Source organism: Mastomys coucha, unplaced genomic scaffold (assembly GCF_008632895.1).
Source record: "Mastomys coucha isolate ucsf_1 unplaced genomic scaffold, UCSF_Mcou_1 pScaffold1, whole genome shotgun sequence".
NCBI lineage: Eukaryota > Metazoa > Chordata > Mammalia > Rodentia > Muridae > Mastomys > Mastomys coucha.
In genome coordinates this window covers 47935124-47949756 of record NW_022196891.1, presented here as the reverse complement: position 1 = coordinate 47949756, position 14633 = coordinate 47935124, and the positions used below count along the sequence as shown (strand labels likewise).

Here is a 14633-nt window from a genome sequence, read left to right as displayed (position 1 = left end):
ATTCTGTCGTTGCTCCCATCGTAGCCATTTTAATTTTTATTCTGAAGAAAATAATTTTATTCTAAATTAACTAACAAATGGAAACATTGCTCTGCTGGTTAGAGGACCCAAATGGTTGCTCAACCCCAGATTTTAGCGCTCTATAAAAAGTCAAACATAGTTTCATGATTTTTCTTCAGCAATAGAACAATTAATAACAGGAGATGTAATCTAGGAGTCTCACTACATTATATGTGTGTGGTGTATGTGTATTTGTATATGTGTCTGTGTATGTGTGTGTGATGTATGCACACATGTGTGAGGTGTATGCACATGTGTATTCATGAGGCCAGCCCCTTCTAGAAGAGGTCGGGGATTCTGCCTTATCCCTCTCTACCTTCTTCCCTTGAGAAAGTGTCTCTCACTGAACCTGGAGCCAACCTGGAGCCAGATTGGCAGTCAGTAGCAACCTTACTCTCTGCTCCCTCACCCCCACCATGCTGTGGTAAGCGAGGTGTGTGATTACACCTGCTTGCATGAGTCCTGGGGATTTGAACTCACATCATCATACTTGCAAGCTCTATTACCAGCTGAGCCTTCTCTCCAGTCTGCAATTGCATTCTTTTTGGGTGGGGGAGTGGAGTGTAAAGTAATTTGATCACCTAAGCTCATCTACCATTCTTCGACTTGAACATCTTGATTACATTAATCTCTTTGCAAGTCTTCAGTACCTTGTCACAATCCTTACAGAACTTAATGTGACCCCAGCTTTTGTTGCATTCCACGATGCGCTTCACCTCACAAAAGCAGGGCTCCTCTGCTGCTCTGCTGTCTGAGCTCCCTGAGGGGCAGCATTGCTAATGCCACTGAGATGCCCAGGGATGGCTGGGATCCAGGGTGTGCCTCAGTGCATCACCCACAGCCACACTGGCTGCAGCCCTGCCATCTTAGTCATTGGACCTGGTTATTTGATGACCTCATCAGGTGAGCTCACTGCAGGTGGTAGCGGACTCTTGGGCACAGCTCTCATGTAAGAGGGAAGAGACCCCATGAAGACTGCAGCTTCAGCTTCTGGGAGGCATCCTAAATATGCCAATTTTTATTTTTTGCTTATATAACTACTCCATGTTCATGTCTGAAAAATTAAAACTACTGAATAATAGAAAAAAAAAAAGTACCCTATGTAACATCTGGTGGAAGAAACCTCCCTTAACAGTTTGGCTTATAACAATATTATTATTGGTACCTGTTACCACACGAATGTACTCAGCCCCCCTCCCCCACTTTTTAGAAGTAATGTCCACTGGAAATCTATGTGTAAAATTTGGGGTTCTGTAATCTGGGTAGACAAATAGTTCAAGAGTAACGAGAAGGTAGACCACAGGGACATGTGATATAATGACATGGAAAGATGGTATCTGAGTGTTTGACGGCAGAACCGTTCTACTGTGGAGACAGAAAATCCTTGCCTTGGCAGGGAACTGGCTCAAATGCCTGCCGGCTGAACAGTGTGGAATTCCTGTGAGGTGATTCAGCACCCTGCCCAAGTGCTTCAGTTCTTTTATGTGTCTGGCTTCATTAATAATTGAAGAAATTTTAGCCGGGCAGTGGTGGCACATGCCTTTAATCCCAGCACTTGGGAGGCAGAGGCAGGTGGATTTCTGAGTTCGAGGCCAGCCTGGTCTACAGAGTGAGTTCCAGGACAGCCAGGGCTACACAGAGAAACCCTGTCTCGAAAAAACAAAACAAAACAAAACAAATCCCAAAAAACAAAACAAAACAAAAACAACAACAACAAACAAAGCAAAAAGAAGAAATTTTATAAAGTTCCACTATGAAATTTTCAAAAAAAGAAAACAAACAGAAACAAAAACAAAACCCCCAAACCCTAAACCAAACCAAACCACCACCAATCAATTAACCAAACCAAACCAAACCAAACCACCACGACTACCACCACCAACAACCAATTAACCAACCCAACCCAAGCCAACCTAACCCAACCCAAACCAAACCAAATCAAACCAAACCAAACAACTGACTTTTATGCTGAAACCTAATGCTAATGGGGTGTGAAAAACTAGGTACATTCATATGCTGTTCTACATTGCCCAGTGACTTTGGAGGCCATCTTGCCCAAGTAGAAGCAGTGCAGTGTGGCTGATATTGTCTCCTGCACTGTTATCCTCCATGTTATCACATAGAGCTGTAGGAGATAATAAAGTCACAAGAATTTATTCTAAGGGAGTTATAAGTTACATGTTAGGAATTCAAGAAAACCATTGTCAAGAGACTTGTCTATTTCATGACAGTGTTTTAAATGCTTTGGAGAACTCTTCTAAGGGATGAATGCTATGGACGGTGACTGAGCCTCTTCTGGGAGTTGAGTAGAGTTTGTGAGTTTTGCACAGAGTAAGCTGCATATAGCATTCCTTTAGTCCTGTCAACTTCTGTTGATAGAGATGATGGGAGATCACAGAATTAACAGAGATCTTAGAAGGTACTTAAACCACTAGGGACTAGTACCTTCCCTAAGTAAGTTGATCATTCTTAGATGAACTCCTTAACTCATTTGTTGGAAAGGTTGTTAGAGGGTTTTTATATTAGAATAAAATCAACTTTTGCCAATCAATTTACAATTTAACCTTAATCTTCAGAGTATGGGCAAAATAAATATTGTTCCCATTTAAACTATGTGTGTGTGTGTGTGTGTGTGTGTATGTGTGTGTGTGTATGTGTGTGTGTATATGTGTGTGTGTATGTGTGTATGTATGTGTGTATGTGTGTGTATGTGTGTGTATGTGTGTGTGTATATGTGTGTGTATATGTGTATGTATGTGTGTGTGTGTATGTGTGTATGTGTGTGTGTATATGTGTGTGTGTGTGTGTGTGTGTATGTGTGTGTGTGTGTGTTTTCCCATGCTGAACAGCCTTGGCTTTTAAAAACTTTTCTTCCATGTTTAACATATAGTTTTCCTCCTGGAATTATCTCAATTTGTGATGTTAAGAACTGTAAGAAGGGGGCTAAGGACAAAGCTAAGTTGGTAGAGTGCCAGTCTCAAATCTATGAAGTTTTGTGTTTAATCCTCAGCACTGAATAAAATGGCATAGCTGTACTCTGTACTCTGGAGATAAAGGCAGGAGGATCAGAAGTTCAAGGTCATTCTTAGCTACTTCATGGATTCAAGGCTTGTCTGGCAAATATAAGACTGTCTAAGACAAAAAAAAAGATGAAGAATGGTAACAAATAAATTTCTTTTTTCAATTAAAAATACTTTGATAAAAACTCATGCTTTTATCATGCATGTGTGTATACGTGTGCATGGTGTGTGTATTTGTAAGTGTAGATTTGTGGGTATGTATATGTATATGTATGTATGTATATATGTATATGTATGTATGTGTATGTGTATATGTATATGTGTATGTGTGTGTATGTATATGTATGTATGTGTATATATATGTATATGTATATGTATGTGTATGTGTATATGTGCCTGTATATGTATATGTATATGTATATGTATGTGTATGTGTATATGTGCCTGTATATGTATATGTATATGTATATGTATATGTATATGTATATGTATATGTATATGTATATGTATGTATGTGTGCAAGTTTATGTGGAGGCCAGAGGTCAGTCTCAGGTCTTTCCTCACTTTTTAGCATTAGTTTTTGAGACAAGGTCTCTCACACTTGAGTCTGTGAGATTGGTTAATAGCAATCTCAGTCCTTAAAATTCACAATGTAATGTCCATTAGCATAAATTACATAACCATTTGTTCATTCCATTCACTAAGTTACTAAGAACTGTTTTGTTTGTTTGTTTGTTTGTTTTGTGAGACAAGATCTTGTGTATCTCAGTACCCCAGGCTGTCCTCAATCTCAATATGAAATGAATAATGATTCAACCTTACTTGGGGATCAAAGTCAGGGCTTCATGGGTGCTAGGCAAGCATTTTACTCAAAGAACCATAGCTCCTCCTCCTATCAGTAAGCTTTTTAAACACAGAGCCATTCTACGGCAGGTATTCTGGAAAAGCAGAGATTCATACCTGTAGAGTTATAGGTAAATAGATATTTGGCTTAGAACACACTGTCAAACAATTTCCCAAAGTTGTTATGTTATGTTAATTTGTATTCTCTTTTTACAATAAAAAAATCATTTCAAAATTTTTATATGTGTGTGTGTGTACACGCACAAAAGCCCATGCTCCTGGAACATCCTAGGCTTAAACAACAACAAAAAGTTTATACAAATATAATTCAAGGAGGGGACCAGGTTTCAGCAGGCAACAGAATTTGGCAGCTTCAGCCACTTGCTTCTGGATTTAGAGTCAAGAAGGATAAAGGAAATGGGCTGTGGAATCTTGCTTCTTGGTTAAGAAAAGTAGCTAGGGCCAGGTGTATGTCAGGGGATTCCCTGCATGGAGGCCTGGAGAGGCCATTGTGTGGAGATTTGAAGGTGAAGCCTAGATTGTGTTGTAGATCCAAGATATTGAAGATGCCAGAGCCATGGAACACCTGCCAAAGAAAGCTGCTAACAGAGAGTGGAACCAGCCCAAGAGAGAGACGTGTGTTACAGTCAGCCAGGATGAAAGGGGTTGGAGATCAACACCAAGATCACATGGTATCATCAGAACCCAATACTCCCACCATAGCAAGTCCTGGACATACCATCACACCGGAAACACAAGATTCAGATATAAAATCACTTATCATGATGATGATACAGGACCTTAAGAAAGATATAAATAGCACCCTCAAAGAAATACAGGAGAACACAGGTAAACAGCTAGAAGCTCTTAAAGAGGAAACACAAAAATCCCTTAAAGAACTACAGGAAAACATAATCAAACAGGTGAAGGAAATGAGCAAAACCATCCAGAATCTAAAAATGGAAATAGAAACAATAAAGAAATCAGAAAGAGAGACAACCCTGGAGATACAAAACCTAGGAAAGAAATCAGGAGCCATAGATGCAAGCATCACCAACAGAATGCAAGAGATAGAAGAGAGAATCTCAGGGGCAGAAGACACCTTAGAAAACATGGACACAACAGTCAAAGAAAATGCAAAAGATAGCTGTGAACCACCACATGGGTCTGGGTATTGAACCTGGGTCCTTGGGAAGAAGAGCCAGTGCTCTTAACCATAGAAACATCTTTCCAGTCTAAGACTATATACTTGAGAGTGCAAACAAAGCCAGTCTTCAGTCGTGCTCTCCTTTATAGAGGGAACTGCTGTTATGAGCTTGGCATATGTTATTTCCTTAAAAAAAATACTCAGTGGTACTTTTATATCACCATAAAAGTGGTATACAGTCATTACAGGATCCAAAAGGAAAAAAAACCAACTCATTTTCATGCTACTTGGAGACAAAGTTAATATTTCATTGTACTTCCCATTAACCTTTATCTAGGCATGCTTTTACAATTTTACATGTCTTATATAACTAAGGTTTTAGTGCGTGTATGATTGACTGCTTTTTAAAAATTTACATATCAGGAATGTTTTCTCATGCTAATAAGTTTTTGGAATGATATTTTAAAGGCAGCATGTTTCTTTAATTAGGGGTGGCACAGTCATCTCATTAACCGTTCACTACATTACTGGAAGTTTCCAATGGTTGTGTAATTAATTGTAAATGATGTTGAGGTGTGTTATCTCTTTTTCATAAGGAAGCAATGCTTCTTAGGCTCAGATTTTACACATTTTCCTTTATTTACCCTACCTGAGCATGTCAGTAGAAGTCCTGTACTGTGTTAATTATCAAATCTAATCATTTTGGGAGGCCCCCGTCTCCTGGTCACTGGGCCATTTGTAGCAGATGAATAATGGAGAGAGCAGCAGTAACAAGCATAGCTCTTTGGTTGTTCATTAACGCCATCTGCTCAGCAAATCATTAATGAGCTGCACTTTTGACCCATGAAGAGCTCTTTTAATTACAGCTCTCTTGGTGTCTTTGCTCGTTTGATTCCACCAGTCTGTAGGAGCCTTTGGACACTCTGTCTATGCTCTGCAGCTGTGAATGAGTTCTCTGGCTTTGAGCTGATTTAAGCATTACAGTAGAAAGGGCAAATATCCCTCTAAGCTTTAGTTTTGACACTAAAGCTGGGATAAATGGGGCAGAGGTTGAAAGCTCCCACTGTTACTTGACTAATAGACCAATCAAGAGGTCTAAGCAATGAATAGTTGCCCAAAGACTACGAGTGCTACCAAAAACATAAACATGGGCAGCATAAATAGCAATCAAAGATATTGACTAATAATTCAAATATTACATCATTTTAAGCTACTAAAATCCACTATTTTTCAATGGGATATCAAATTTCATCATGGTATACTGCTGGCATTCATAGTATATAAATGGATTCATTTGTGAAAAGCTAACTTGCCAGTGAAGTTGAAAATAGATGCTATCTGGCCAACTCAGGAGTAAATATTAATGTCTTAAGATCTGCCTTCTCTGTGAGGCAATATTTATGCTTAGCAAAATGTATTTTAAAAAAGAATTATCACAGTAGGATTCTTGCAATGTTTAGTCATAAATATTAGTGATATGATTGTAATTCCTGGGAGGGAGGAAATTATCAGCAGTGTCAGTCACATAAGAGACAGAAACACTTTGTCAAACTCCCATTTCACAAGTTAGCTGGTGTGCTAGCACCATGGCTATAGAAAGGAGTGACTGTACATGCAGGCAGTTCACAGCTGTCTGTCTGTGACTCTAGTACTAGGAAAGCAAACATCCTCTCTTGTCCCTTCAGGCACTACAGGGAGAATACCCATACACATTAAAGAAGAAGAAAAACATCTTTAAGAAAATAAAAAGAAGATTGATTATGGTTATATAGAAGAGTGTGTTTTGGAAGTATGGTTCAGAAAACCAATTGGCCAGAGGAATTTAAAGAAACATTTTCTTTTGTTTTTGTTTTTGTTTTTTGTTTTTTGTTTTTTGAGACAGGGTTTCTGTGTGTATCCCTGCTTGTCCTGTAACTCACTCTGTAGACCAGGCTGGCCTCAAACTCAGAAATCCACCTGCCTCTGCCTCCCAAGTGCTGGGCTTAAAGCTGAGCACCACCGCTGCCAGGCTGAGATGTTTTCTTATTGTTGAGACATTTGCATTACTGACATAGTTGATTAGGGGTTAAAGCACAGGCTCCTCCTGGTCTTCATAGTTCCTAGCTGCCCTGTCTAATGACTTCACCTAAGTCAGGTCCTTTCTGGGTAAAAGGAAATACAGCCCCCAGCACACAAGACTTATGTAGTCTTAGTGTTTGATTCTGAGTTCATAGTTAATAAAAGCTTGCGTTTATCAAACTAGACAGAATAGAATGCTACAGCTCCTACTGACACAGACCTAGGACAGTTGGCTCTCACTGGGAATGCAGGCATTTCTGCCCTGGAAATGCACTTCAAACTGTTACTGTCACCACCATTGATAGAACAGACTCTGCTGTCCCGGCTTTTTGGAGTCATATAATTCCAAAGTGACATTTTCACTTCTTAGGTCTTATGGTCATGCAGAAAAATGACATCAAATGTTTCATCACTCTTTAACATATACAGAAACCCCCTCTGACTTAATCCCAAATATGAAATGTGTTAGCTGACATGAATAAGGTCAGATCTTTCTGAGATTCACAAGGGCAAGACAGTGAATCTCAATCACATGCGAATGTTAACTTGCATTTGCTTTGTGGTTTTGGTCTAAAGGCTAGGTAGGCAAGACGTTAGACATGAGGTAATTAAAGAATCCATACTTGTATCTTAGAGCTGGGTCTCTCCTGATGGCCAGAATGCTCCTAAGGTTAAAACTGCCTTACAACTCCAGTGAGGCTCTTCCTGCTATATCAGAAAACTCAGGTGCCACAGGGCTTTCCTAATTGAGTTACTTCCACACCAATGAAAAGCCTGTGTTGACTCTGGGAAGGGAAGCAGATCAGTAGCCAACCTCAGAGAGGCTTCCTCTCACAGCAGATGAGGCCAAATACAGAAACTCATAGCTAGACATTATGTACAGTGAGAGACCTTGAAACACTCAGACCTCAACAGGATGTCTCCATCAAATTGTTCCCCTCAGGGATCCCTACAGAAAAGGAGGCAGAAAGAGGGCAAGATCTAGAGGGGATGGAGGACACCAAACAAACAAGAACCTGTAAATCCACATGACAAAGCCCTGAAAAGCAACACGACAGACCCACTTATGAACTCAGAGACTAGGGCAGCATGCACAGGCCTGCCTGGGTCTTTGCCAGTTGGGTTCCTAGAACTGAAAGAAAAAAAAAAGGACACCCTAAAGTTATCTCCAATTGATAACAACTTGCAAATGATAATGTACTTTTCTCCAGAAGAGTCTTACTGGGGAAACAAACTCTTCTTAAGGAGGTAGGCTGCTTGTCCAGCAATAGATGGCCAACAGAAAACGAACTCAATGTCAGCTTTGAATGTTCCCTCCTCATGATATCATGTTAGGTCTTTGTCCCTTTTAATTTATCACTATTTCACTTATATGTTTTTCTTCCTTTCTCTTTTTATCTTTACACACACACACACACACACACACACACACACACACACACATGCACACACACACATACATGCACACGCATACACATACACATACACACGCACACTGATGTCCAGTTTAGTGTTTTTATGGGATTCCTGAGTGTTCAAATAAGTGGGTCTCTATTCTTGTGCATTCTTTTGGCTTTTTTCCTCCTGTTTGTTTGTTCTGTTCTGTTCCAATGAGTTAGTTTTTGAAAGATCTATTTTCAATAATAGGAAAAATTAGGAAGACAACAGGAAATCAAAAGGGAAAGAAAAGTCTGAATCTTCAGAAGATTCAAGCTTGCTCATAAGATCGCCTGCACAGGGGTCTTGCTCATAAGATCACCTGCACAGGGGTCTTGCTCATAAGATCACCTGCACAGGGGTCTTGCTCATAAGATCGCCTGCACAGGGGTCTTGCCTATAAGATCGCCTGCACAGGGGTCTTGCTCATAAGATCACCTGCACAGGGGTCTTGCTCATAAGATCGCCTGCACAGGGGTCTTACTTATAAGATTGCCTGCACAGGGGTCTTGCTTATAAGATCGCCTGCACAGGGGTCTTACTTATAAGATCGCCTGCACAGGGGTCTTGCTCATAAGATCGCCTGCACAGGGGTCTTACTTATAAGATCGCCTGCACAGGGGTCTTGCTTATAAGATTGCCTGCACAGGGGTCTTGCTTCCCTTACCCTGGGCTTTGAAGAGATTCAGAAAGACCCTGAAAGGGAGACCCCAGTACTTCATGATTGGGGAGGGGGAAAGAGGTCACTTTATCCCATGAGTATGCCACTAGTCTCAAAGGTATTCTTTGAAACTTAAAAATCCAGAAAGGGAGTTCAGTGTGCTGCTATCCACGTTTCCTTTCAATCTTTCTCTGGAGTGGACTTTGCTTTACTAAATAAACTTTTACTGAAAACTATCTCTGGTCCTCCATTGAATTCTTTCCTTAAAGAAGAAAAGAAGTGGGAAAAAAAAACCTTTGTATTGTAACGAAGTTAGTTCCTGATTAGGAGCAAGATTCTGACGGAGATAGATGCAGTGACCAAAGCATCTGGCTGGACAACAATGTAGAAGCATGGCAGCCAGGGAAAAGAATAAAGATCTATATCAACTCATTGGCCCAAGGAACAAATCACACCCAGTTTTGTGAGCAATGGTACCCAGTGGAGTCAGTTGGCTCCCAGGTGTCTCCTTGTTCATCTGGGAGGTAATGCTGTTTTCTGTGTTACAAATTGTGATTGGCTGCAAGGCAGCTTTATTATAAGTTTATTTTGAGTCCGTATGTATTTTATTTCTTGTCAATGTTGTATGTTGCTTATGCAACACTTGCAAGCACTAGGATACAGTGGGAGAAGGTCCTGCCATCTGGTCTACCTCCCCACTGAGGTCTTTTGGTAAGGGTTCATCTAGGCCACAGGTATTTTCACCATCTGAGTCTATGTTGTGTATGTCCTTTCTCCAAATCTTACCCACAAACCTCTGATCTCATTCTTCACAAGTGGTCTAATATCAGACCAAACCACCAGCACATTCCAATAAATCTTGACTGCTTAGAACTCAGTACCACCACTGTTGACAAGCAAATTGTGGTTTTACTCACAAGGTTTTCTTTCCTTCTTTGCTTTCTAAAGAGAATTATTACCCAATGGGTGTGAAACAGTGCAGAATCCTTGCAGGAGGTGCTAGAACATCTTACGGTGCCTTCTCTAAGCTTTTGTGTTGACAGCTTGCATGTCAGTCTCCTTGGTTCAGTGTTGCTTAAGGAGGGGTGGCAGAAGTAGCCGTGCAAGGAGTATGAACCACTTGTTTACAAAACTACAAAATGTGCTTCCAGAAGGAGTTTGTTCTTTGGCCTGTAGATAAACTCTTCCCTTTAAGATTAATATACAACAGGGAACACTCAGTTAATGGTGAGGCAGCTGAGATAACCCACTCATGATAGTCAGCTGGTATCCCATGACCTGACTGCTGGTTTTTAATCAAACTTCTGTAGCAAGGTGATTTTCATGAGGGGAACAATTACTTGCTGAAAAGGGCATGGCTTTTATCCAAAACCTTAGAGGCTTCCAAGAGATTTTTGTCTTATCACTTGCTGTGGGCTCAATTTAGCACCCTTACCCACTCATTCCATATATCTGTGCTACAATTTGCTCAGATGAGTCATAAAGGTTGGGAACAAAGCTGGTAGAGCTGTGGTTCCTAGTGGTGGGAAATTCCTGTTGATTAGGGGCTCTCTTTAAAGTTGCAGCACAGTAGCATACAGATATAGAAAAGCTACTTTCAAAATCCACAGATGTCCAGAACACTTTTGTCTTCTTTTCAGTGGGAAAAATACAAAATTAGTGGTTTTAATAGACTTCTGGATATGCTGACGTCATATCCCTCCACATCACCATGTCCTCAGAAAATAATGTCATAAATCCTGATATCATTTTGGATTCCTCTCCCCCGATTTTCTGCACATTATCTTACTCCAGCATCTATAATAGCATTCTTCAGTTTTGTAAACAAATGGTTCATATTTCCTGCACAACTACTTCTGACCTGATACCACCCCTCCTGAAGCCAAACTGAATCAAGGAGACTGACCTGCAAGCAGTCAACACAAAGGCTTAGAGAAAGCATTGTAAGATCTTTTAGCACCTGGTGGAAGGATACTGGAATGTTTCACACCTACTAGGTAACACTTATCTTGGAAAATCGACAGAGGAGATCAATCATGTAGGGTTTCTTCAAAGGATCAATTACAGCACAGGTCCTGAAGGTGGGTATGACCAAGGATAGTGATGGAAATGTATTACCACACTCACTGGGAGAAAGCAGGGGTTTGGTGCCTGTATAATGGTTAAATGTAAAAGCATCTTTTTTTCTTGATTAGTGGCTGTATATCACCCAGTGCAGGCCATGTATATTTGCTTAAGTGAAATGGCTACTTCTAGAACAGAAGGTATGGTTAAATGCCAGCTTCTGCTTCTCATCCTGTTGTTTTATCAGATGCATCTGCCTGGGGCACTCTAAAGAGGCAAGTTGAACAGGGATGAAAAATGTGGTACATCTATGGTTCAAGTCTTTGATGGCGGAGCAAGGGTTTGTATTAGTCATGGGAATCCCAGAGATTTGCTTGATATTTCTACCATAATTCTCCACAGCTCAAGGAGCTATGTAATGGGAGAATCAGCCAAGTCCCATATAGACATATTCTATCTATACCTTAAGGCCTCATAAAAATCATCATGCCACAGCTTCAGAGTTACCTCTAGTAGCTGAACATACTGGATATTATTAGCATCAGTTATAAATTCTATGGCACACGGACCAGTGAGATGGCTCAGCAGGTAAAGGTACCTGCTGTGAAAATCTAACAGCCTGAGTTTGATCCCTAAGACCTATAGGAGGGAGAATGGACTAACCATAGTTGCCCTTTGATCTCCCTCATGGTCTGTGGTATATATGCAACACACACCCACCCACCCACCCACACACACACCTCATATAAACTACACACTTTAGGGTGTGCTGGTAGCGTATATCCCTTAAGGACATCAACATCCCAATTGCTAAGATCCATGAGTGAATTAAACTACACAGCAAAGAGGAGTTAGAATTGCAACTGAAATTAAGATTGCAAATAAACTTACCTAGAATAAGTAGATTATCCAGATGGATTCCCAAGGATCTACAAAGGTGGAAAGGGAGGTAAAAGAAGGGAGTCTAATGGAGGAGACATGGTTAGAGAGATATATAATGTTGCTGGCTTCCAACGTGAAGGAAGAAAGCTCTCACGTATGGCCCTAGACTTGCCTGGAGAACTTTCCCAAATGAACACAGCTCTCATAAGACCTCAGTTTTGGGGATCACACTCCCTCAATGAATGAGTGCTAATGAGTGTTGTTCTCTGTTACCCCATCTGTGCTCTGCTGTTAGTAGGGCAGTGGCCAGAAAATTAAGGCAGGATTTTAGTTTCAAACACTAGAAAGTGAATGGCCATTTTAATTAGAAGATGGTTATTCAAAAAGGTCTATCTAGCTCATGGACTGGCCACAAGGGCTGGGGATACAATACGCTTTAGAGTCACACCACGGTTTCCCCTCAGGCTTGCTTCACTGAGCTGTGGACAACTCCACAGGGAAGTGGCCTTGGTGCCCTCTTATGTTTGGAGCAACACTGGATGCTAACATTAAACAATGTGACTAGGCCTATGGCCTCTTCCCTTCTTGGATGTATATGCTGCTCCATGCCAACTTCTTGAGACACAGACTTACACAGTCTCAACTTCTTTGGATCTAAATTAAACCTGGTTTTCTTTTCTTTTTCAGCGTTCTTAGGTGCTTTTTAAAAGTTTTTATTTTTAGTGATTTTATTAAGCAAATGGTGAGTGTATATATTTATGGGATATGATGTTATGTTTTAATGTATGCTTATTTTGTTTATAGGGATATGAATTTATACAACCAGTGTGGAGAATGGTATGAAGATTGTTCAATATTAGAACTACCATATATTTGACAATCTCACTTCTGGGTACATATCCAAAGGAAATGAAATTAGTGTGTCAAAGAGACACCTTGCTTATTGTAATGCTCTTTACAAGAATGAACATTTAAAAGCAACCCACAGATCTGTCAATAGCTGAAGAAAGAGGTATGGTCCACATATCTTAAAGGGAATACTAGTGTAGTCTTCAAAACACAAGGACACTCCTTTGTGACAACATGGATCTGTAGGATACTATGAGTCATTAACTTCTAATAAACACCAGGAGTCTGTGTGGCTTGAGTTTCTACTTGTACTGTAGCTACAATGGACTTTCAAATGGACTTTTGTGGTGTGACAAAACTTTTCCTGGGAAGAAGCATGTACTGGCTGGTTTTGTGTGCCAACTTGACACAGGCTGGAGTTATCACAGAGAAGGGAGCTTCAGTTGGGGAAGTGCCTCCATGAGATCCAGCTGTGGGCATTTTCTCAATTAGTGATCAAGGGGCTAGGGCCCCTTGTGGGTGGTGCCATCCCTGGGCTGGAAGTCTTGGGTTCTATAAGAGAGCAGGCTGAGCAAGCCAGGAGAAGTAAGTCAGTAAGGAATATCTCTCCATGGCCTCTGCATCAGCTCCTGCTTCCTGACCTGCTTGAGTTCCAGTCCTGACTTCCTCTGGTGATAAACAGCAATGTGGAAATATAAAGTAAATAAACCCTTTCCTCCCCAACTGCTTCTTATGATGTTTGTGCAGGAATAGAAACCCTGACTAAGACAAAGCAACACACATATCTACTCACCCATAAAGGGATCGTATAACAGACCAAAGTATTGGTATCACCTGCACTGGCTGCTTTTGTGTGTCACCTTGACACAAGCTAGAGTCATCACAGAGAAAGAAGCTTCGGTTGAGGGAGGAGATGCCTCCATGAGATCCAGCTGTCACACATTTTCTCAATTAGTGATCAATGAGGGAGGTTCAAGCTCATTGTGGGTGGTGCCATTCCTGAGCTGATAGTCCATGGTTCTATAAGACAGCAGGGTGAGTGAGCTAGGGGCAGCAAGCCAGTAAGCAGCACCCCTCTGTGGCCTCTGCATCAGATCCTGCCTCTAGGTTCCTGTCCTGCTTGAGTTCTTATCCTGACTCCCTCCAGTGATGGACTATGATCTGGAAGTGTAAGCCAAATAAACTTTTCTCTCCAACTTGCTTTTGGTCTTGGTGTTTTGTTGCAGCAATAGAAAGCCTATCTAAGATATCACCAAAGTCCAACTTGGGGAACCAATGCACTTTATTGGGGTTACTTATAAGAATGAGTGGGGGGTTATTTACAAGAGCAGAAATGACTCTAAGACAGTTGTATCATCAAAGCTCACCCCAGCACAGGCGACAGCTCACGAAGCTGGAAACCTGGAGTACATTGTACAGTCTGCAGTCACAGCTCATCAGGTTAGAGTGTCCTTTCCACGTGACTCAGTTGGTCTAAACCTCTTCTAGGCAGCTTGGCTGGTCTCTGCTTCTTCCTGGCGAGTGGTCTGGCCTCAGAGTCCTCTTTGCAGCTTGGTGTAGCTCTTCTGAGAGGGACTCTCAGCTTTTATTGCTTGTCCTGGCCGGGGGGGGG

The 14633-nt window shown here is 41.1% G+C and overlaps 1 pseudogene; it reads left to right on the top strand.

Moving 5' to 3' along the window:
• The window catches only part of LOC116096657, a 44837-nt pseudogene that overhangs the window by 16148 nt on the left and 14056 nt on the right, over nt 1-14633 (top strand).